At 40.8% G+C, this 23215-nt stretch overlaps 1 protein-coding gene across 3 annotated transcripts in view; it reads left to right on the plus strand.

Annotated features, from left to right (window-relative positions):
• Nucleotides 1-23215, plus strand: part of NGF (nerve growth factor) — a 33083-nt gene that overhangs the window by 1390 nt on the left and 8478 nt on the right. The window lies entirely within an intron of this gene.

Here is a 23215-nt window from a genome sequence, read left to right on the forward strand (position 1 = left end):
CCAGGCTTTTTCAAACTACCCTGACAACTACCATTACAGACATTCATCTGAAACTCAGGTTACAAGATTTTCTGCACTTTCACAAAGAGGTTCCAGTGACAGAATGAAGAAGCACATTAACTGCAGTGTTGCAAGTGAGATTCATCCTTTAAATATATTAGTAATTATAGATATGAATCATTTTCTAACAAATCTCAGCAAGGTCTGGAGAGGAGCCCTCCTGATGAGTCTGCGCAGTGGAATAATTGTGATTTCACGTCTTTATCAATCCCAGCCACTCACCCTAAAGGGATCTGTCAGTCTCACAATAAGGTAGTAAAGAAAGCAAGTGTGGTTTTCTTTTTCTCATCCACCTAGCTAAGCAGTGTCCATTTTCTCCATCAAAAGCTTAAATTGTCTTTTCAGATGTCTTCACTTAAGTGTAGTGGAGAATTACAATGAGCACAAAAGCTCATTGTAACCCATACCCTAAGTAAACAGTTGTCACATAGAAGAACCAAGCAGTCTATTTAATCACTGTAAGATGTTAATTTAAAAGTTCAGGTTAGAAAAATACCTAAACCAGGTATTCAGATTAGCATTTGCAAATGTAAAATGTGCTTCTTTAATGGGATACTTGGAACAAGGCTCAGATGGAACACATTTAAAAGCTAGATTATTTCAAGCAATAGAATAAGTCCCATAAATTCCCCTACTGCTCCATGGCTTTGGCCATCTAAAAATATTCCTTTAAATGCTGGTTCTATCAATTAGTTTTGTGGTTCCTTACAAAAAGCTTTTAGGATTAACAGAATATTGAACACATATTAATTAGCATTAATTGAATTAAATTAAAAGCATGTGGAAAAATCCTGCTCATTTTAAGAAGTTAACATAATTCTGCCTTTTTCTTAGTCTATATTTTAAGAGCAAAATCTGCTGATAAAAAATAAAGGGGTAATAAAATGAATGTTTTCATTCCCCAAGAGTCAATATCCGAAGCCCAGAAGTCAATCCTGGATTGCTGGGTTTAGAAATATTTGTCTCTCCTTCAAATCTCAGCCCAACTAAAGCGGGTGAAGCTCAAACTGGCCACAGCAACAATGACCTCTGCTGGCAAGTGCCCTCTGCTGAATATAAGTTTTAAGGGCTTATTCAGAAAGTGACCACGAACTAGATCAGCTGAGATACACTTGGAGAAACGCAAGATCACACCTCTGCCCAAGAAACATGCCCCATGGTAAAGAAAGTGAAAGGCACGTGTAGCAATGCTGATCCAGCTGCATTGCTCGCACAGCAAGGAGGAAACTCTTCCTGTGCTGGATTTGACTTGAGCCTGGTCAGAGAGGTCAATGTGTTTAAGAGCATTTCTACAACAGAAGCTCTGGGATAGATGTCCTATGGGATGCATGTGGCTTGTTTTCCTGACACAACGCCCTTTGTGCAGCTCTGCTGAATTCATGAAATATTTGCCTGTGCATGTGTTATTTAGACCCAAACTGAACGTGGCCAAACAAAGCAAAATCGTTTTTGTTGTTGCCAAGAGACTGTAGTAACTTCATGTGGGTTATGTGCATTCTTATCTGCCTGGTTCCACTAGTCTAAAGCTATGGAACTTGGTGGAAAGAAAATCTCAGACTGTTGATACAAACCGATACTGTCCCCAGATCCTGAATAATAAGTTCTGGTCATCATTTACACCTCAGAAAGTGAAAAATGTAAGGGTGCCAATGACGACAGCCTGGAAAATGTTCCATATTTAGAGAAACTATAGAGCTTGTGATTTCTACGTTGCATTCGATGTGTTTTTCAGCCTGCAGCATGCATAAAGAAACACTCCAAAGACATAGAACTTCCTCTGTGTACAAGTAGGATTCTCTGTTCACAGCTCTTGCTTCTGTGAGATAATTAAGTGCTTGCAAATGAGTTATGATGTACTGGAACATCAACACCTGCCACTTGGAAACAATTATTGGGACACACGCAGAGGGATGAAATCCAATTTAATGGATACACAAACGAAGACGTAAGATGCTGACTGCATTGGCAGAGCTGGTAAGTCACCGAGGATACTGAGGTGGCTACAGCAGTTCACTAGTCAGCACATCTTTGAACGCATTAGCCCCAAGTGAAGCACACCCATGTAAACCACACTGCCCAGTGCTCTCATGTATTTAGAAATGAGAGACAGAAAGAAGAATGTAGTACTTGACTACCTTCAGGCATAATCTCTGTCCGACTATATTCATGTAGAAGACATTTAGACTGCACCACTACTGCACAGCAGGAGAAAATATGCAAAGTGCTGATTGGTATTTTGAGCCTTGCATACAGCTATTAAGATGCAAATTGTTGCATGCATGTAGAAAGCATACATACATATGTACAAGACGTGTCTGGCATATTATCTAAATTCAAAATGAAAATAACTGCATGGGGGAGTTGGAAATAACATGCTCAATGGCTTTACTGCAGCTTCTGGAGCTTCACTTCCTGTGCCATTTTCAAATGAATGAAACACCTTTGACTTTTTCTTACCTTGGAAACAACATTTCTTTCCCAGTAAAGAGCCTTTCTTCTTTTTCGCCTAAGCTCCTGCATTTACAACAATGCTTTGAGATTTTATGGCACAACAGCTGCCATTATCAGAGAACAAAAATCAAGATTGATGAGACGTTTTCTATTGCTGGGATCAGTTTTATCACATTACTATGACTTCCACATTACCTAGAGGTATTCCCTAGAAGAAACTGTGAGATGGTGACAACAGAGAACAAAAATAATAGAATCATATAATGGTTTGGGCTGGAAAGGAGCTTAAGATCATCCAGTTCCAACCCCCCTTCCACTAGAGCAGGGTGGTCCAAGCCCCTGTGTCCAACCTGGCCTTGAGTACTGCCAGGGATGGGACAGCCACAGCTTCTCTGGGCACCCTGTGCCAGCGCCTCGCCACCTTCCCTCAAGGAAAGAACTTCCTCCTTATATCTAACCTGAACTTTCTCTGTTTCAGTTTGAAACCATCACCCCTTGTCCTATCGCTACAGTCGCTGATGAAAAATCCTGAGGAATTGCCTGTCCTGAACTTTACAGCCCAAACCCTAACACAGTCTGACAGTCCCTACAGGTGTTCTCTGGCCACAGCTCTGATTGCTGTCAGCAATCAAACCTGCAGGAGCGAGGCCACTCAGTGTAGTTCAAGACAGTTTTTGTTCAGAGATTTTCTAAAACTGAATATTGAACCCAGACCACTAAAACTGATCTCAGAACTAACTTTCCCTAATTGATGTTCCTGGCTATGAAATCAAATTTCCTGTTCCCACAGGGTCCATAACAATGTGCTAATAAAAGATCAGATTCTGCTCCCATTGACTTGCTATGTATCAAAACTCTCATTGATTTCAGTGTAAAAGCACAAAGACTGAAAAAGTCAAACAGAAGGTTAAGAGTTTGACTTTGTTTTGGGCCTTGCTTTACATATTATTGCCAAAATCATAAGGACCAATTCTGTGACACAAATACAAGGCTCTTTCCAGGAATAAAATCAATGCAATGAACGAATAATCGAAAAACTGAATCTGTTCCTTGCACTGTGTCATTTAGTTCGGAGCGCCCTGTTTGTGCTGCCTTAAAAAGTATGTGACAAAACCTGATTTAGCTCAGTTAGTTGTTAACTGCTCTGAAAAGTAATAAAAGACTAGATTCTTTCTGGCAGTTCTGACCCACAATGAGGAAATTAGCCCAGTATAAGTACAGATGGTAAGCAGATTATTTTTGGGACAACTTGCTATATGCTAAGTATGGCTTTGCTAGTCTAAAAATTACTATTTTGAATTATTCCTATTCTGAATAGTTTCATATTTTTCCCTTTGTACTGTGTAAGTATAAAGGTGACAGATATTTTTGTGCTCTGGTTCACTGATTTACTTCGGTGAAGCACTTCAGTTTGCTCTTTACACAACCATATGTGATCCAGGCTTTTAAAAGGAAAGGAAAGAGCTCTTCAGAAATTTTGGGGATGGAAATTCACCAAACACCTCATTGTTATATATTCTCTGATTACAATACATTTAACAGCTCTGGCTCACACAATATGTAGGGGTTTTCTTCTATTTTCAAACATATCTTTTCCCTTTTTGTTTGAAGCCTTTATGTGCTGGATGACTAAGGTATGGAAAAAGACCTGTGCTTGTGCACAGAGCCATTTGCCCTGTGGTGAATGACACAGCCTGCATTTTCTGAAATGCATCATTTCCTGCCCATTATTTCACGATCCCTTTTTGATGCTCTATGTACCAGCTCCAGAGCAGCATTTATGGTGCGTGTATTAGCACAGCCATCCAAATTGCTCATTTCAACTATTCATTGCTTAACGCATTGCAAGAACAACTTGAATTCTGATGAACGTAACTATAAATTCAGCCCCACTTAGGAGCTGTACTTTCACGAATCATCAAAATGATTATACTGTGGCCTTTAAGGAGGGTCAGCAGGGCACACCAGCTGCTTGGGTCAGTAAGCAAGAATGAACTGTCACACTGTGCATGGATGTCTGGTCACTGCAGGAGTGCATATTCTTAACTTTCTGGCACTTTCATATTTCAGACTGAAAACCAACACTTTTACACAGCAGCCTTTGAACAATTTTCCCTCATTAAGAATGAGCAAGGAGGCATAAAATAGCCATCTCTGAAAACATACCAGTTTTTCATCTTATTTAGATGTATGAAGTGCATTTTCTAACTGCAGCTGATGGACTGTGACACTTCTCAGTCTGCAGACAGCTGCTGCTCAGATGGTTGTGACTTCAGGCTTATAAGCTTGAAATGGAAGATTGAGATGAGCTCTTAGGCAGAAGCTGTTCCCTGGGAGGGTGCTGAGGCACAGGGTGCCCAGAGAAGCTGTGGCTGCCCCATCCCTGGCAGTGCTCAAGGCCAGGTTGGACACAGGGGCTTGGAGCAGCTGCTCCAGTGGAAAGGGTCCCTGCCCGTGGCAGGGGTTGGAGCTGGAGGAGCTTTAAGGCCCCTTTTGACACAAGCCGCTCTGTGATTCTATGACATGACTCATAGGACAACTTGCTTCAGGGCAGAATGTTCTACAAAAGATAGGGCATTTCTTTTTCAAAAGCAGCTCCCATTTCCCAGTTTCACTGTACTTGTGTCACATGAAGAACCCACTTAGCAGGTTCTGAAGCACCTGAAAATCAATACAGAATTAGAGAGCTCAAGAGCTTTGGAAATTTTATTCCAGGAACTGAAAATTGTGTGTTTAAAAACTGGGATACTCACAGCTAATGTGTCCTATCAGGCATTGACAAAGTGCTAAGTTACACTGCATCCCTCATCAGCTTCCTTTTACATTTCTGGAAGTCCCTAGGAAACAAATTATACCTGCTGCTTTTGGGTTTAAATTTGTGTCCCTTTGTTTCTAAGGTTAAATTTAGTAAGTTAGAAATATTCAAACTAATTTCTTTCTAATAATTCACATTTAGTAGAGTTTCATACTCCATTCAAATTTTACTGTGCTTGTCTCAAGGAATCAAGCACACTGTGATTGATTCCTTGGTGAAGTGTTCAAAACCTATGAGACAAACACACATGCATGTAACCTTAGGGGATTTAAATGTTTTGAATTACATTTACACATTCCTTCTTTTGAACTAAACATGCAAGTGGATATAGGGCTTGTTGCTATTACTTTGTATAGCTACAGTCCATTAAATTTGAGTGATTTTTGGATTCTTTAGAAAGCCAACGGATTCCAAAGCAACCATTGACTTTATTCTGGTTTGTATCAAGCTTCTATAGCTTTGCTTTGTTATAACTTCAGTAACCCAAGAACTGTGTTTCAGAAGTTACAGCTTTCTATCCTAATTAAGAAAATCATTTAAGTCTTTTATGGTCAATGGATACAAGCTCCTTATGTACCACTAAGTGAACAGGAAATTCAAAGTTAATAACCTAGAGGATATCTTCAGTTTTCCACGATTTTCTCTCTTTTGTGTGTGCTAGCTCTTTATGAACCCAAGTAGAATTACGGACACCCCACACAGAGTCATGTTTGAAAAGCTTGTTCAGATGGCTGATCACTAGGAAATGTCACATTGTAAACCTCTGTTAGTTTCTGATCTCCTAAGAATTCTTTAGTAGCAGGAAAAGTAAATGCACAGTTCCATCTTTTATTTTCAATTATTGCTACCACTTTCACACGTCTAGAAAAGGACTCTGCCTTCTGTAGGACTTTCAACATGGAAAATACTTCATAGCAACAGACATAGAGAAATGTTTGTTAAAGCAACAGTGTACAGAACAAATCTGAAGTCAGTTTTACAGGGTTCCCTGAGATGAAGGTGGCCTTCAAATACTGACAAGTATAGCATCTCTATACATCACTCTCTACAACTACCTGACAGGAGGATGGAGGCAGGAGATGGCTGGTTGCCTGTCCCAAGGAACAAGGGATGGGACAAGAGGAAATAGCCTCAAGCTGCACGAGGGGAGAGTTAGACTGGAGATTAAGAACAATTCCTTCCCCAAAGGGTGCTCAGGCATTAGAACAGGCTCCCCAGGGTAGTACTGGAGTCCCTGCAAGTGTTCACACACCGTGGAGATGAGGCTCTTAAATGCCATGGGTTAGTGGTGGTCTTGGCAGTGCTGAGGAACGGTTGGATTGGATGAGCTTGAAGGTCTTTTCCAACCTGGCTGATTCCATGACTCCATGATTGCATGATCAAAGAATAGATCAAACTGGATGGGATATCAGGAGGTCCTCTGCCCATGCTCCTGCTCAAAGAAGGATCTCTGTACCATTTACTAGAGGACTAAGACTGAGGAGTCAATAATAAGCAGCAAACTTTCTGCAACATTATTTTCTTGGTAGATGTGCTCAGTGCAGAATTCTAGGGATGAGTGGAGTACAGCCATGCAGCAGGTCTTTAAGGAACTCGGAACCAAGGAACAGCATTATGGTTGACATTCAGTCTCCTAGGTAATATTCAAATTGGCTCTACTATGAAGGATAACATCCATGTGATAACGGCCTGTATTTATTACTGGTTTAACACCTAAAAGGTTTTCCACATGAGGAGCCACTCATTGTCTCTCATTACTCAGTTTGGAGTTTTGGTTTAGGTGTTTCTGGTTTGCTTTTTCTTTCCAGCTGGCTGCAGTCCACAGCCATTAGCTTTGGCATTTTCTCTTTTTATCATATATTGCCTTTGACCAAGAATTCAGGTTAAGTGCTTCCATTACCTATAATAATGGTATCTTTTCACGGGCTAGATTCTTTCCTCACTGTTTGGCTGCTGTACTGGGGCTTAGGCCCAGCTCCTCAGCTCTCCCCACTGCAATATTTTTGGATTTATGCAAAACAGTAAAAGTCCAAAGGGGATTTAAATCATGGGCAGATTCAGAAGGCTCAGCTGCCTGGTGCCTCTTCTACTACAAAAGCTTAGTGCACCAAAGGGAACCACAAGATGACAGGCTCAATAATGACAGAAACCCATTGCTCTACACCATGGAATTAAGCTGCAGAACTCCCGGTCACTTTGCTGCTCAAAATGTACATTGACTCAAGGAACACGTAGACAGGGACATGGATGGGAAATATACTGAAGATTCTAAACGCAGAAAAACCTGCACAGAAAGCTGCTCATCCAAAAACTACAGGAGAGGAAAGTGGCTGAATAAGTACCACTTTATGCTTATCTTTCTCTCAGACACTTCCAGAAGGATCTTCTATTTGCCTCTTCAGGCAAACAGGATTGACAAGATTCTTTCATCTGGTCCATCTCAGGCATTCTTACGTACTGATAGTATGTTGAAAGGGTTCTCTTTAATGGGGAACACACTGCCATTTTTCTTCTGATCACAGTGTTAGGAATTTTATCCATTTCCCTCAGCAAAACTGATTGCACTAACTGCACTTCTTACCTGGCAGGAAAAGGTACACAACCTGTGTCAAGGGAAATAAATACGAACAGAGAGAAAATAGCCTCTTTATCCTGTTTTAACTGTTTTCACTGTGGTTACACCATAGAGCCAGTCATTTTTCAATCAACTATGCATTCAAGGTTGTTTTATACTCACTTCGTCCCCTAAGACTCCAGTCCTGTAAATAACACTTGTATCCTTTATTCATCTATGGATGACATTTCTCTGTATTCCTACCACAGGCTGGCTGTAAAGTGTTGTTTGCTTATGCTAAGATTACCAAGCAATCCATAATGCTCTATGAAAAGGTTTTTGCCTCTTCTTTGTTTGTCATACTTTTTATATTACCATTAACTGCAAATATAACTTGTTCCTGCAGGTCACAGACACAAATGTTAAAAAGCTTGGGGTCTGCCCTTCTCTTTTCTCCTGGGTTCATAATTTTACTTCAGTCCCTTGTATTAAAACAAGCAGTACAATAAGCAGAAATAATGAAACCTTGTTCTCTGTGGTGGTCAGAGTTTCTGGCATGTACTAAGTTTGCAAGCATCTGTGAGGTTTGAGTAACTTCTAGGCCATAGAGATACACATGTCTAACACAAACTCTAATCAAACAGACCTCTAACAGCACACCCTTTGTTCTGGTCAGGACTTCTACCTATCCTACATTTTAATCAAACTTGTAGAAACATTAACATTATCTTTATTTAGAAAGCTAGTAGCTTTAAGACCTCTAACCTTCTGTGAGATGTGAATGGCAGTCAACAATTTCAAGGGTCGTTGTGTCAAGGGTTCACAAGAGAGTGTCATTTCGTAAGTGTCATTTCCCTATTAAGCCAGACTAAAACCAGGTGATGCTCTTTGTTGCCCCCACTTTGAAGTATGCACAGCAACCAAGAACTGTGTACTCAATTATGCCTTGCATTTGTGTACCAACTTATGTTTAAGTTACAAAGACGTCAAGGCACACAGCCTAAGCATGCTTTATTTTTCATGTCAAGGACCCATTCCATTCCTCTCCTTGTTATTGGTGTTTCTTATCAAAGCTCTCAATATTCAACATCTATTATTTTGTTCTGCCTGGATCAGAATCCTCCAGCCCCAATCATTTTTGCCAAACTTTTTCCTCATTATTTTCTCAGGCACAAGCTGTAAACAGGAGTGCAAAGTTTCACTGCTCAGCCTCACGTTCCAGGACACTTTCGATATGCCAAAAGTGTGAGTTTCTGGCTTTGCCAAAGCACGAGGAATCACATCACATGCATTAGAGGGACTTTGATCCACCAGCTCTCCCTAGATGTGCATTCCTGCACTGTAAACTGCCTTTGTAAACAGAGTAGTACTGTGAAGAGTTGCACTAAAGCCCACTTTTTCCCCTCTATGCTTTGAAAGAAAAACGTGGCCTTTTCCTTCTCCTCTCTCCCACTCCTTCTATCTGAAAGCAAAGAAAGTAGAAAACTACTTATGAACTATAGAATTTCCTACCTTTGTTCAACATTTCAAATTTGCAAAAGCATTCGAGTCACAGAATTTGTTTGAATTCAGTCTTCAGCACTGGAACCAGGATTGTTCCATCACTTGAAAGGAAATACTTGCTAAGAAAATCACTGATTTCCAGTGCCACAGAAAACCTGATGTGATGTTCGGCACATTTAAAGTTCATCTCTCTATCTTTGCAATAAAATTTTGCAAAAGCTCTTTTTCAAGAAACATCTATTTAAACTGTGACATTGCACACAGAAAGTAGGTGCACATCGGATCAAACTGTCCCTCTGGTTTCCATTTTAAGCTGGCAGAAAATGATCTTATAAGGTACAAAATTTGACTATCTGCTTTGAACCTAATATTCACCCCCCAAAAAAACAACAGAAAAGTTGAAATATGCTAAATGCAAACACAGGATGTACCTTTAAAAACATGTTTAAGTCAGAGACCTGTTAGGCATATGTTCTTAAAAAAACCCTAAAAACCAAAACCCAACTCACCACTTATTTTCCTTGTGTTAAACAATCTAAAATTGTCATGTAGTCATCATCTGATTAGCAGTGTAGTAAAAATAAGCAAACACCTATGAAAAATCTATTCCTAATGCTATAATTATGACAACAATCTGTGGAGTCCCATTCTTGACCATACAACACAGCCAGATCACATCTGGCTACAAATGTCATCTTTTGTTTCTTTCCACCATATGTTCATGCACATTACCTTCCAATTCAGAATATAACTGCTTTCTTTTCACTATTATGCTTGGACTAGATGATCTCCCTTCCAACTTTACCAGTTCTGTGATTCTGTGTGTGATTCTGTGATTGCTCCTGACAACTGATTCAACAGACATAAGCATTCCCAAGTAATACTGTAATAAATAAATACATGGCTACAGTGTTAAGTGATATAATGACAGTGAATTTCAAGTATTTCAGGTTAACTGAATTAGTACTGGCATATAAAACATGGAAATACCATAATGACGTGGGGAAAGGATTCTGCATTTTATTATGTTTTCTCTGTTCCGATTAATGACTAGACAGCAAAGACCAAACTGATAGCAGACAGCTCACGTATCACCAGCAGGTTCCCAGCTGACAAGCTGTAGGTGCAGTATATAAGCTTTAGAGCACATGTGCCTAGATTCCTTACAAAATCCCAACACTGTTCTTTGCAGGGTTGAACATAACGGTAGAAAAAGAAACCATTTACCCAACACAGAAAACCAGAATTTAATATTAGTATTATCAACCCTGTGTGAGTTAGTAACAAGTTTTACTTGTTAGTAAAAGGCGAATTTGGAATGAGAATTTACAACCCTTTTGCATCTTCCCCACTCATGTAGGGGAGCTCCAAATTCCCTGTTGCATCTGCAGCATGGACCCATGGCAAGGCTCAAAGCAGAGGAAACAGAACTGCAAAAAAGAGCTCTGACAAAACCCTTTAACCTGCTTCTCCTATTTCCTGCAGCTTTATTTCCCTCTTTTCCCAGCAATGCCATCATCCAACAGATCATAAAGTAAAAAGAAAAAGGAAGCATCTTCCATTTCCAGCATTTTTGTGAGTGAAGCTTTATTGGCATGAGATAAATATATCACCTTGATCCACTGCAGAAAGAAACAACCAACTAAACAAGAAAGAAAAGCAATTGCTTACTCGTTAATGACAGCCCTTACCTAAGGTTCTACCACCTGCTTTGCTCCATAATATAGTAGAGCCAGATGGGAAACTGTTTAATCCAGGTGCATGGTTGCAGCCAGATGTCTGTGTTGTAACTTTCGCCTTTATGTGGCTGGTAATTAGACTACTATGTCATACTGGGTCCAAAATGAGTATGAATCCATGAGCTGTGACGTGGTGTTAAGGTGTTCAGTGTGCTTGGAATTTCCCATATTACAAAAGTGATGGAATAGCTTCACATGACAAATACCAAATACTCATCAAAGCAGTCACGAAAGTTGTGCAACCATGTGGGAGCAGTAAAGAAGATGAGTCATTTATGGATGTGCTGATGATCAGGTTTTCATTATTGCACACAACCCAGGGCACATAAGGAACTAGACAAGTACTGAAACAATCACCGTTAATTTCAACTAGACAAACTCTTGCAAGAACATTTAACATAAGTTGTCTTCAGCTCCTACTTGAAACAGTTTTTTTACTAGATGCAAGAAACAAAATGCACAGAAATACCCTTTGGGGATTAATTATCTAAAAATAATAGCTGAAAAAACTTACTAACTTATCTCTACAATACCCCTCTTCCCTTCCAGGCATGATTTTTGCCGCTTGTAGTAATATGTGCAAGAGGTTTTGTAGCTTGCTGTTGTTTCTCTTTCTAAAATATTCTAAAAGCCTGTTTTAATCCCTAGAGGCAAATTATCTGTCCCAGAAACAAGGCAGCACTGCAGCACCATTCAGAGAGAAGAATATGAGAGAGGGAAGGTGCCATGTTCCATCTGTCAGTCTATACACTGCAGTGGAACCTAATGCAGACCTGCACAATGGAAACAAAGTTCTTCTACTTGGAGTCATAGTGAAAATCTTCAAATTAAGAACATCACAAGTGCAGGACAAGAGGAAACAGCCTCAAGCTGCACCAGGAGAGGGTGAGACTGGAGACTAGGAACAATTCCTTCCCCAGAGGGTGCACAGGCTGGGGTCAGCACCCCTGCAAGTGCTCACACGCTGTGTAGAGGAGGCCCTCAGTGCATGGGTTAGTGGTGGCCTTGGCAGTGCTGAGCAATGGTTGGACTTGACGATCTTGAAGGTCTTTTCCAGCCTAGTAGATTCCATGATTCTCTGATTCTTAGTGTTCAGGAAGAAATTAACTGCTTAGCTGAGAATATTCCTGGCTTTTTATTTTATCCAGAACACATGAGTAATATTTTGAAACATTTGATTGAACTCAGTCAATCAATCTTAATGTGGTTATTTTGAAACATTTGATTGAACTTGCAGTCATTCAGTCTTAATTATGGTTTGGCATGTGCCTCTGTGTAGGCTGATCCATAGGGAATGCCATTCATATTAATCCTGAAGTAGAGCAGGATGACACAGCTGATTAATCAGCTTTCTTATTAAGAAATGAATATTTGGCTTCCCCAACTAAAATGATCATTGCCAAGCTCATGCTAGAACTCACATGGTTTGGGTCACCCCTAACACATTCTAAGAGAAGGAAATTAGCCTATACAACTGATGAACACAAACAGCAACACTGCACCCACTGTTTTTTGTTCACCATCAATTCTATGGCATTTGGGAGATAAATGTTTCTGTTCCTGTTGCTTTCTGATCAAGATTTGTCCCTAATTTGGAAGCATAAGACCAGGGCCTATGGGTTGTGATGGTGGTATCAACTGCTATCTAGACAAGTAGGTACCAAAACCAGAGCACCTGTAGTTTGCTAAATAGATCTAGCCAGTTCCTTAGCTAAAGCATAGCACAGGGTCTGCAGGTAAGCCACGTCTCCAACTTCCAATCCCAAAATTTCCTGAATCTATTAACCAAGTCTGCAGAAGGAAAAAAAAACCTACTTGTAAAAACCTTAACTAAACATGGAGCTATTTTTCCCTTTCATTAATAGGTAAATCACAACAGAAAAGCAGCCACTCTACAAGCACAGTATGTGATCACTGTCATGAAATGCCTTCAACATAAATGGACTTAATGACAAAGTGAAGCAAATCTCAATTAAAGGCACAATGCTTTGAGACAGAAACAACCCAGCACTCTCCCAGCTTCCCACTAAGTAGGTCTCCAATCCTGGAAACGTTGCCAGCTATGGGGAACAGTTTAGAAAGTTAATGACAGTAAAAACAGGATTCACTAGAAACTGTAATTCTGACTCCAGTAAGCATTGCCAGAGGCCTGACATGAAGAAACAAGTACTATTTCAAGCCGACTGCAAAGCCAAGGGAAAGATTAACATCTGTCAGAATCAGCCACAGAGGAGATTGTTATTGATCCCCAAATGTCACAAGAATTTAGAAGGGCTAAAAGGAAATAAAAAAACCCAACAAAACCTCATGCATCTGGGGATTTGCTTTGTAAATTTAAATGCTTTCCCTGCAGTTCTGCTGTGTATTTTCAAATAGCTGTGTGTGAGGTAGATCAATGTTACAAGAAATGGTATTTCTTCCAACCACGGTCAAGCTTAGTCATGTATGAAAAGAAGGGACAAGAAGTAGTTTTGTTGCTGCAGCAATCACTGCAGTTACTAGTCTTCAAACCATTGATTTTTGTGTTTAGGCTCTGTTGCTGTGGCTTTTGTTTCTGTCTTATCCGTGTCTATCCCTAATAACAAGATTAAGACTTCGCTCACATTCTTCTAATTAAAACTGTAATTCTGAGAAGAGATTCCAGGTCTTCTTTTAGCAGGATAATCAGTATATCTGTGAGGTCATGTTAGCATTTTTTAACATCTAAGTTAACACAAAGATGGCACTCTTCCATGCAGGCCATAACTCCTTATCCACAGTGGTTTTAACAACACACTCCATTTTATAGCAGTGGTAGCGACAGCACTGCATACTACAGAGAGCTGCTATGCTGCCTTGGGCTGATGAGTTTACAGGTTCTGAACTTGCCATTCTTCTCAGTAGTTTAAGCAACCAAAGGCTGTACACATTTTACCATGCTAAGAACACAGATGCATTAGTCTGCAACATATTTAGAATCAGAGAATGGTTAGGGTCGGAAAGGACCTTAAGATCATCAAGTTTCAACCCCCATTTCCCTTACTAAACTGGAAGAAAACAGGATCTGAACTTCAAGCTGTATTGCACTTAACCAGCTATAGCCTTCAAATATTATTTACAAGTTATTGTTTCTGTAGCTTCTTATTTCTATAGCAAGTTACCATTCCACAGCTTTCAGAAGTGCCTCTTCCCACTCTGACTCCTTCTCTGATATCTTCTATAAGGGATGCAATACAAAAGTAAGAGAAGTTTTGGTATAATTGGCTTCTGCAAGATTGTTTTGATCAATGTAGGTGAGAAACCTTGTTACAACCATTTAGTCAGCCCACTTCCAAGAGCTTACAAATTCAGTCTATTGATGGAAATAATAAAGGTGCATACCTAATATAATAATAACTAATATAAAAAATAACCTGATCTAATAGAAGGTGTCCCTGCCCATCTTCAAGGTCCCTTCCAACACAAATCATTCTATGATTCTGTAGTAAAAGACAGCAAGGAAAATAATACACTGGTAAACACAGTAATAGTGATCTTCTAATCCCTAATCCTGGACTACCTTTATTGGAAGTCCCACATTTCAAACACTGCTTAGTGGGGAAGTCAGTGAACTCGATGGGAAGGTGAAGAGTGAAGAGTGTAAAGATGTGTGATGACATCAGCAATTAGCATTACTTTGCTATTTAGGCATTTAGATTTATTCAGATTTACAACAAGGCCAAAGAGTTCTAGGAGTGGTAGAAACATTCAAGTGCACAATTAAAAGAAAAGAGATGCCTCTTCTCCATTATACTTCCTGACTGCAGCAAAAAAAATGCATTCAGCAATCAGAAGATGCCAGCAAGCAGAAAATGAACACGTAAGAACCCCACAAATGTTCCTAACATGAGTGTGTTGCCAAACAGAAACTTTCAAGAATTGTCAAGGCTGACAGGTTAGTCCAACTCCCAGTTTCCTGTTCATAAGCAGAGGTTGCTGAAGCCTGAACTTCATTTAGACTTCTTTGCACTTCATTCTTTGCTTAAAGGATTCCCACATATAAAGGGAGTGAAAAGTACAAGAAAGAATCAATCTTTTCTTTACAAGCACTTTTCTGTTTAAGTGTATGACCAGAACTGTTCAAAGACACAGACATTTATCTCAGAGACAGCTGCAGACTCCCAGCCAGGGAGGACATCTTGCACTCTCTATCATCAGTCACTTCTCTGTACATTGCAGTGATAGCCAGCAAGCTTTCTGTGAGGTAAGGATGTTTCAGAGTGCTCAGGCTCCAGAGGCCACCGGTTCAAGATTCAGACAAACCTCTTCTCACATTTATATTTCACCTTAAGTGTCTGGTTAGGAAAGAAAAACCTCCTGTCTTAAAATATTCACAGCAGCTGCCTCCCCTCAATCTCTGACATAATACAAAGACAGAAAACTCCTACTCACCCACTGCTCACTGGGTCTGCTCCCAGAAGCCCACACAATACAGCTAAAATATGGACCCAGTTCAAGCTCTCTTTGCTCTCTGGGAGCATTAGTTAGATTTTTATTATGCAGCAGCTGCCTGACACACGCAGGATGCTGGGAACTTTGCATAGTGAAGAAGACTGGTCTGTATTTTTCTGGCCTCATAGGTTTAGTGTCAGGGTGTCAACTAAAGCAGAGCTGAGATTTTCAGAGCATAGGAATGAAACAGGCTCCTAAATCAAGACACTTTACTTGCTTATTCAGTGCAAGGAAATGCAGTTTGAATTATTTTTTCTGTTTCTAATGCACAGAATCCGCTGCATTTTGTTACTACCTTTCTTCATGCTTACCAGCAGTTGTCTAGCATTAACAGACACTTTACAATGTATTAATACAGTAAAGTGTAAATACCTTCCACAGAAGATGAAAGCCAAGATTCTTAAGAGAAGAGGTCCAGCGTGCACTGCAGTAAAGCCCAGGTGGGGCAGCAACTCTGAGGCAGCTGGTCTCAATGTGTAGAAGGAGAAGGCAGGGAGACTTGCAGATAAAGAAGAGGCTGCAGTCAGAAAGCATGTGGAACAGACACTTGGTGCTGGAGAGGAAACAAAAAAGAGTGTGTCAAGACGCAGGCATGATCACGGGCAGGACTGAGTTCCAGAGAATATGAGATTGTACCAGCAAGAATATATTGCTTGGTACTTGAGTGTGCTGCCCAGCAAATCAGTATCAAACAAGCCCAACTGCTGCCCAGAAGAGCAGTTCTGTTTAGACAGGGGATGCACAGGTCTGTCCCTCCCTGATGGAATGCAAGTGCCTATCTACACTTAGCCATAGTAGCAGTCACAGGCTGGACTTGGGGATGCCAATTCCATTCTCTCACTGCTTTTTAATCTACTCATTCCATGAAAAAAGATGCAAAAAAGGATTATGTAAAGAGAAAAGGCTCTGGAACTTACATGGATTACAAAAACTGATGAAAACGGACTTGGTTTTCTACCACTTGAGTCAGGCACACACAAAAATACAATGAACAAATGAGGATAAAAAGGCAAATAAAAGAGTGCAAACAAAAAGGTTGTTCCCCAGCATCCTGAAAACGTCTGCAGATCAGTTTTGCAATGGTTTACTCTCCTGCCAATTAATCAAAGCAATCTTCTAGGCTCAACACACTTCAGAACAGAAAACAAACAGGCAAAAAAATAGAGGTATGGAGCCTTTTGCATAACGTCAACACATTTACACACAAAAGTTACTTTAATCCTAAGTAAATCCTGAGGATAAACATAAGAAGCATGAAAGCACATGGGCAAGAATTCCTGCAGCACCACAGTCTACACACCAGCTCTGTCTCTTCAGAGAAAATTATGCAGCTTCAAATGCTAGAATGCAAAGATGGAAACCTATTTGCTTGTTTTCTTTTTCTTATCATGTCCAAATGAGCCAAAAACCAAAGATGGCTTAAAGGTCTAAGCAATCCTAAGATCCTTATGTTTTCCTTGGTAAACTACCCTAGATGTCAGGAGACTTTCACTTCTCTTGTTAGGAACTACTTGTGCTTCTAGGGAACTTCACAACAGTTACGCAGATTTCTGTGTAGCTCTTTCAGTGTTTCTCTGGTTGATCTTGTTGTATTTGCAGATTTTGTGCGGACAAGCTCTACTCCAGACCTTGTCCCTAGGAGACTTCACCCTCTTATGTCAAAATTGTACCAGATTTTAAAGGGTCAGAGAGAAAAAAAACCATTTCTTTCACCTCTTTAGTAACCTCCTATTTTAATGTTACTAGGAACTACTAAAACAGCTTCCAAGCTGAAAGCTTTTCTTCCCCCCAGCTCAAACATTTGCTTAGTGTATATGACAACATCCACCATATTTCACATCTCTGTATCAGAGAACTTAGAAATTCTAAGGAAATTGTTTTGAATGCAAATTAAATGGGAAAGGCATGTGGAGTAGGGGGGTTTGAGCATCACTATATCTTTACAATCTTCACAACAAGCTCAGGCTTTGCAGTGAGGAGATCTACAAATACCTGCCCAATCTTTGCAGGAGCTCATGTGTAGCAGGACACAACTCACTGTTGTCCACTGCATATGTCCAGCAGTCATCCAGAAATGATGTATTTCTCACATTTACAGGATATGTCAAAGAATATAAAAGTCAAACCATTAAAGAGCAACTGCCCTTGTTGTTTACGCATTCAGTTCAACTCAGGGCATGTTGATTTAAAGGAAAGTATTAACATTTAATCTAAAGTACTCATCCCACGCCTTATGTGGACTTCTAACAAAATGAGTTAAATGTAGCTACATAAATTTGACTGGCATGAGTTTTCTTGTCAAGATTTCCATATTGCCATGTAAAAGTAAATCATTAGAGAGAGAATTCAATTGCTAAGGTGGTAACAGAATTCCACAGGTCTCATGAAGGTAAAGTAGATTTAGAAATAGGGAAGAATACCCCAAATTCAAGCTCTAGAGAAACATCACAGGTGATGGTCAGATGTAAGGCAGAAGCTGTTCCCTGTGAGGGTGCAGAGGCACTGGCACAGGGAGCCCAGAGAAGCTGTGGCTGCCCCATCCCTGGCAGTGCTCAAGGCCAGGTTGGACACAGGGGCTTGGAGCAGCTGCTCCAGTGGAAGGGGTCCCTGCCCGTGGCAGGGGGCGAGGACTGGATGAGCTTTAAGGTCCTTCCCAACACAAACCATTCCATGACTCTAAGGAATCTATCTTTGGGAATATGATCATGACACACCAGCTCATTTTTATCTTCTCACTACACTACAATTGCTAAAAATCTCATTTGCTTCAAATTTCTTTGTCCAGTGGTCGAAAAAGATACTGAAAAAGGTCAACAAAAATGAAAATTATGAGCCTGAACCAAAATTAAATGCTGGTATCACTGTTAGGATTCAGCTGGCTCTTATTAATCAGGGTTTGGACAAGAAGCAGGATTTATATTATATTCCCTTCTGAATAGCTGGAGTAAGATCACTAGTTGGAAAAGTTTATTGGCACTTAAAGATACTGTATTTTTCTGCCTTGACTATTTTGGCTGTAAGATGGGATAGTAATCTTGCAGACTGATTAACTTCATACTTTCCCAGATGAATTTCAGTTTGATTTTCATAAACTCTCAAAGTCCAGTTCTTTCATTTCTGGTCATTTTGTATTGGAAATCTCAGGACCAACTACAGCAACCTAGACACTTCCCTAAAACCAGCTCGAGATCCATCTGGGAAAGCTGTAAAGGAAGAGGAGGACAGGCCATGCATCCACCTTCATGCAGCTCTTTGGACTTGCTGTTTTAAGCAGCACATAGAAGGGCTCCTTGTGCTTGGACAGGAACTACAGGTGAGCAGCAATCTTCCATGCTGGCCAATACTTGGGTATTTGGAGGTATACACTTGGTATATGGAGGCATGTTTTCATAGAGCTCAAAGGCAACCAACTTTATATGGGTGAGATGGATTTATCCCCATTTTGCTGCAGTAGTATTCCTGTCAGTTAGTGCCTGAAATCTTTACTTACTCCTTTGTGCCTGTGAATTAGGTTTTCTGAAACTGTGGAGTCCTATAAAATATATATATACGGTTTGAAGCCTATACTGAAAGTTCCGAAGTAATCATAGAATCATAGAATAGTTAGGGCTGGAAAAGACCTTAAGATCATCCAGTTCCAACCCCCCTCCCATGGGCAGGGACACCTCACACTAAACCATATCACCCAAGGCTTCATCCAACCTGGTCTTGAACACTGCCAGGGATGGAGCATTCACAACCTCCCTGGGCAACCCATTCCAGTGCCTCAGCACCCTAACAGTAAAGAATTATTAATTTTAGGGTTTCCTTTATAGGTGATAATATAGGGGTGATATATGACCATAGTATGCTCAGGTAACTTATTTCTAACCAGCATTTTTATTTCTAGCTCATTTAGTTTTACCCGCATTATGCCACTGACACCACTGACTTCAGGAGAATCAGATTCACCTGCTCCTTCTAAAGCTGTTCTCTGTCATTTATTTTCTGAGAGATTTCTCACTGGTTTTGATAAGTGACCAGTATTTCATTTTTCCTTCACTAAATTTAAAGAGCTTTTTCTCCTGACAGAGGTAATTTCTGTCAGTTTGCCACTGTTATCTTCAATAGGATAAAATTTTCTCTCCTGTCAGGATGCTCTGTGCATGTTTAACACTGTACTAACAGCCCATCTCTCACAGTAATCGAGCTGCATCCCACTGCAGGTTTTTACTGGTTATGGTCATCATGATCTGAAAACCACGTATTGTTTTCCAAAAGAAGCTACAGTTCAGGTAACTGCTGATGACTAAATTCCATGAGTGTAATCTACGTGTTGGAGTATCATGATGCCAACCATTACTTTCTTAGAAACAGAAGTCTTGATTATGTTTTAAAATGCAGTAGTTGCAAAGTGAGCATTTTAAAGCTGAGTTCTGTTTGTCCTGTGTCACAAGTATCGCAAGTATTATCTTTGGCAAGAAACCACATCTATTGCTGCAGGCTGATCTCTCCCATCAGGTCCCTTCAGTAGGCACCCAGTGCTCTGAGGGAATGAGGTGTCAATGAAAGTGATGGGCAAGAGACTTCGACTTGCTTTCCTCTTCTGAGGCTTCTCTGCAGAGAAGCACCTGAAATATTTATGTACTGGCTCAGGAGAAGAGAAGGGATAAAATGAGGCTGTTGCAAATAAGCCATGCCCATTACTTATGCCCCAATAAATATAAAATAAACCCTAAGAAGTGTTTTCCAAAGCTTTACCAGTTTCTGATTTGGTGAATCCCCTTCCTCCAGGTCAAGAGTCACAATGCTGTTTTCCGTTAAGTACCACAAACAGAGAGATGCATCACATGCTATCAAGCATTCTTGTCATTACCCTTGCCTACACTAAGCTTGAGTCAGAAATCTAGAGGTGGATCTTCGTTGCACATCCGGTGATGACGATGATCACGCTGACGTGACACATGCTCATCGCTGCAGGGCAGCATTTTTCTCAGTCTATTGCTCTCCCTAGAAATACTCATCGGAACATTTCAGTACTGGAGGCATTTCGAACAAAAGGAAGTGTATGATACACAGGCAGCTTCCATCTGGCTCTTCAGCATACATAAAGCTGCTCTTTACAGGATGAATCACTGTAAATATAGAGGAATGAAATCTTAGGTCCATCAGAAATACCTATTTTCTTGCTCATCAGCTGAGATCAAGGGAGAGCTGAAATGCAGAGCCTCTGACACTGTTCTTAGTCACAACAGCTTAAGGATTCCCTTAAAGACCTCACCGAACTCAGAAATTTGTTCCCAGAACTACAACTGCTAAATTCCAATTTATGGACCTGTTGAAGTGTTTCGGTGAGGAAGATGTGCCAGCAAACCCCTTCCCTTGAACAGCTTCACCAGCATCTGCAACATTCATTTCTTTCCTACTACCAGAAGCAGCAAGATAAAACTACTGTTTGTTGCTTATTTTGGTGACCTCCATGATCCCATTGCTGCAGAGACAGCCAAGCACATCATCCATCACTGCAAGTAACACTAGAAAACAAGCAGTAGTTTACTGGCTGCAGACCATCTGCTACCAGTAGCCCCAGTACAGCATACATGCTCAATACTGTGTCATTGGAAAGAACTGCACAAACTTCATTCCTAGGTCAAACCCTGCGGACTATGAACTTCTTTTGTCATTCCTGAACAAAGCATAATCATTGATTTCTGGGCTCTAGCAGCCTAACAAGTACTCTGCATGATGCAAAGAGTAAATATCTAGAATAAAGACCTAAACATAATGAAAGGTGTATTGGTGCATTGTGGACAGCAAACGACTAAAAGGCTTGCCAAAGCAGTTTGGAAGGTTTTGTTCTCTCAATGCAAGCAGTAGCACTTCTCACAAGCTGAGGATGTTCCCGTCTGTTTAGTGCTGTGACAGTGATAACAGGAGGTGTCAGAGATGTCCTGGTATAAAATCAAGACTTGGTCTTTAGTCTTCACTTCATGCTGGTAGAACTGTAACACAGTAGTATGGCTTTAAATGTTGGTTGTTCCACCAGGTTTTTATTAATTTCCTTGGTCTTTCGAGTATCACATTATAAGATTTCATAAGGCAATACTGTAATATCTACAGACATGTAAAATGCTAAGAAAAAAACATGAAAGGAACCTCTCTGAGGAAAGCAACACTCCGACGTGACATGATGGTATTACACACTTCTAATAGACAGAGTGCATATTAAACTCTAACAAAGTAATAATGATGATTTTTTCCCTACCCATTCCATCCTCACACATATTTGGCAGAAGCACATGGCAATATACACCCACATCATGCTGTCAGCACAAGGCAACTGGAAAACAAATTGGGCTGAGAACTGAGAAGTTTCACATCCTTAGAGTTCACTGTGCTGGTGGCTTTTGTCGTTTAAGCCCAGCCAGCAACTCAGAACGACACAGCCGCTCACTTACTCCCTCCCATCCTTCCTTCCCCTCCTCCCAGAGGAACAGGGAGGAGAATCAAAAGAATGTAACTCCCATGGGTTGAGATAAGAGCAGTCCAGTAACTAAGGTATAACACAAACCATTGCTGCTGCCACCAATAATAATAATGATACAGGGAATAACAAGGGAAGAGAATATGCTCACCACCCGCCAACTGATACCCAGCCTGACCAGAGCAGTGATCTAGCCTGTCTGGATAACTGCCCCCAGTTCTACATCCTGGGCATGATGTGCTGTGGTATGGAATACCTCTTTGGTCAGTTTGGGTCAGGTGTCCTGTCTCTGCTTCCTGCTGGCTTCCCCTCCTCCCTGGCAGAGCATGAGACTCAAAGTCCTTGGGTCAGAGTAAACATTACTGAGCAACAACTAAAAACATTGGTGTTATCAGCACTGTTCCCAGGCTGAAAGTAACATAGCACTGCACTAGCTACTAAGGAGGAGAAAAATGACTGGTACTGCTGAACCCAGGACACTGACTGAGTCCCTTTTTTCTGTTTATAGCAACGGGGGGACTCAGCCAATATACCAACACTACGAAAGGATAAAAACGTTCTGGGAAGATCTTAGAGCAGCCTCCCAATACTTAAAGGGGCCTACAAGAAGGCTTGAGAGGAGCTTTGAATAAGGGCCTGTAGAGACAGGCCAAGGGGAATGGCTTTAACCTGCCTGAGGGGAGATTGAGATGAGCTCTTAGGCAGAAGATCTTCTCTGTGAGGGTGCTGAGGCACAGGGTGCCCAGAGAAGTTGTGTGTGCCCCAAGCCTGACAGTGCTCAAGGCCAGGTTGGACACAGGGGCTTGGCGAAAGCTGCTCCAATGGAAGGTGTCCCTACTCGTGGCAGGGGTTGGAGCTGGAGGAGCTTTAACGTCCCTTCCCAAACCCAAACCATTCCATGGTTCTATGATTTGCCCTAAAGGAGAAGTCTGTGATTTGACAGTGGGAGTCTTTCAATGGATTAATGCAATATTTGTAAGCTAAACTCTAGAGGTTATAGCTAGCAAAGTGTTGGCTGACTGTCAGCCAGGCAGCTTTACATACACTTGTGGCTAAAACTTCTATTGTTCTTGGTCAAGACAAAACCATTCTGCTTTGCCTCACAACAACTGCTCCTGAGGTACCACACTGCATAATGTTGCTCCTGCAGAAGGCCTGGG

The sequence above is a fragment of the Melopsittacus undulatus genome, chromosome 16 (genome assembly GCF_012275295.1).
Source record: "Melopsittacus undulatus isolate bMelUnd1 chromosome 16, bMelUnd1.mat.Z, whole genome shotgun sequence".
Classification (NCBI taxonomy): domain Eukaryota; kingdom Metazoa; phylum Chordata; class Aves; order Psittaciformes; family Psittaculidae; genus Melopsittacus; species Melopsittacus undulatus.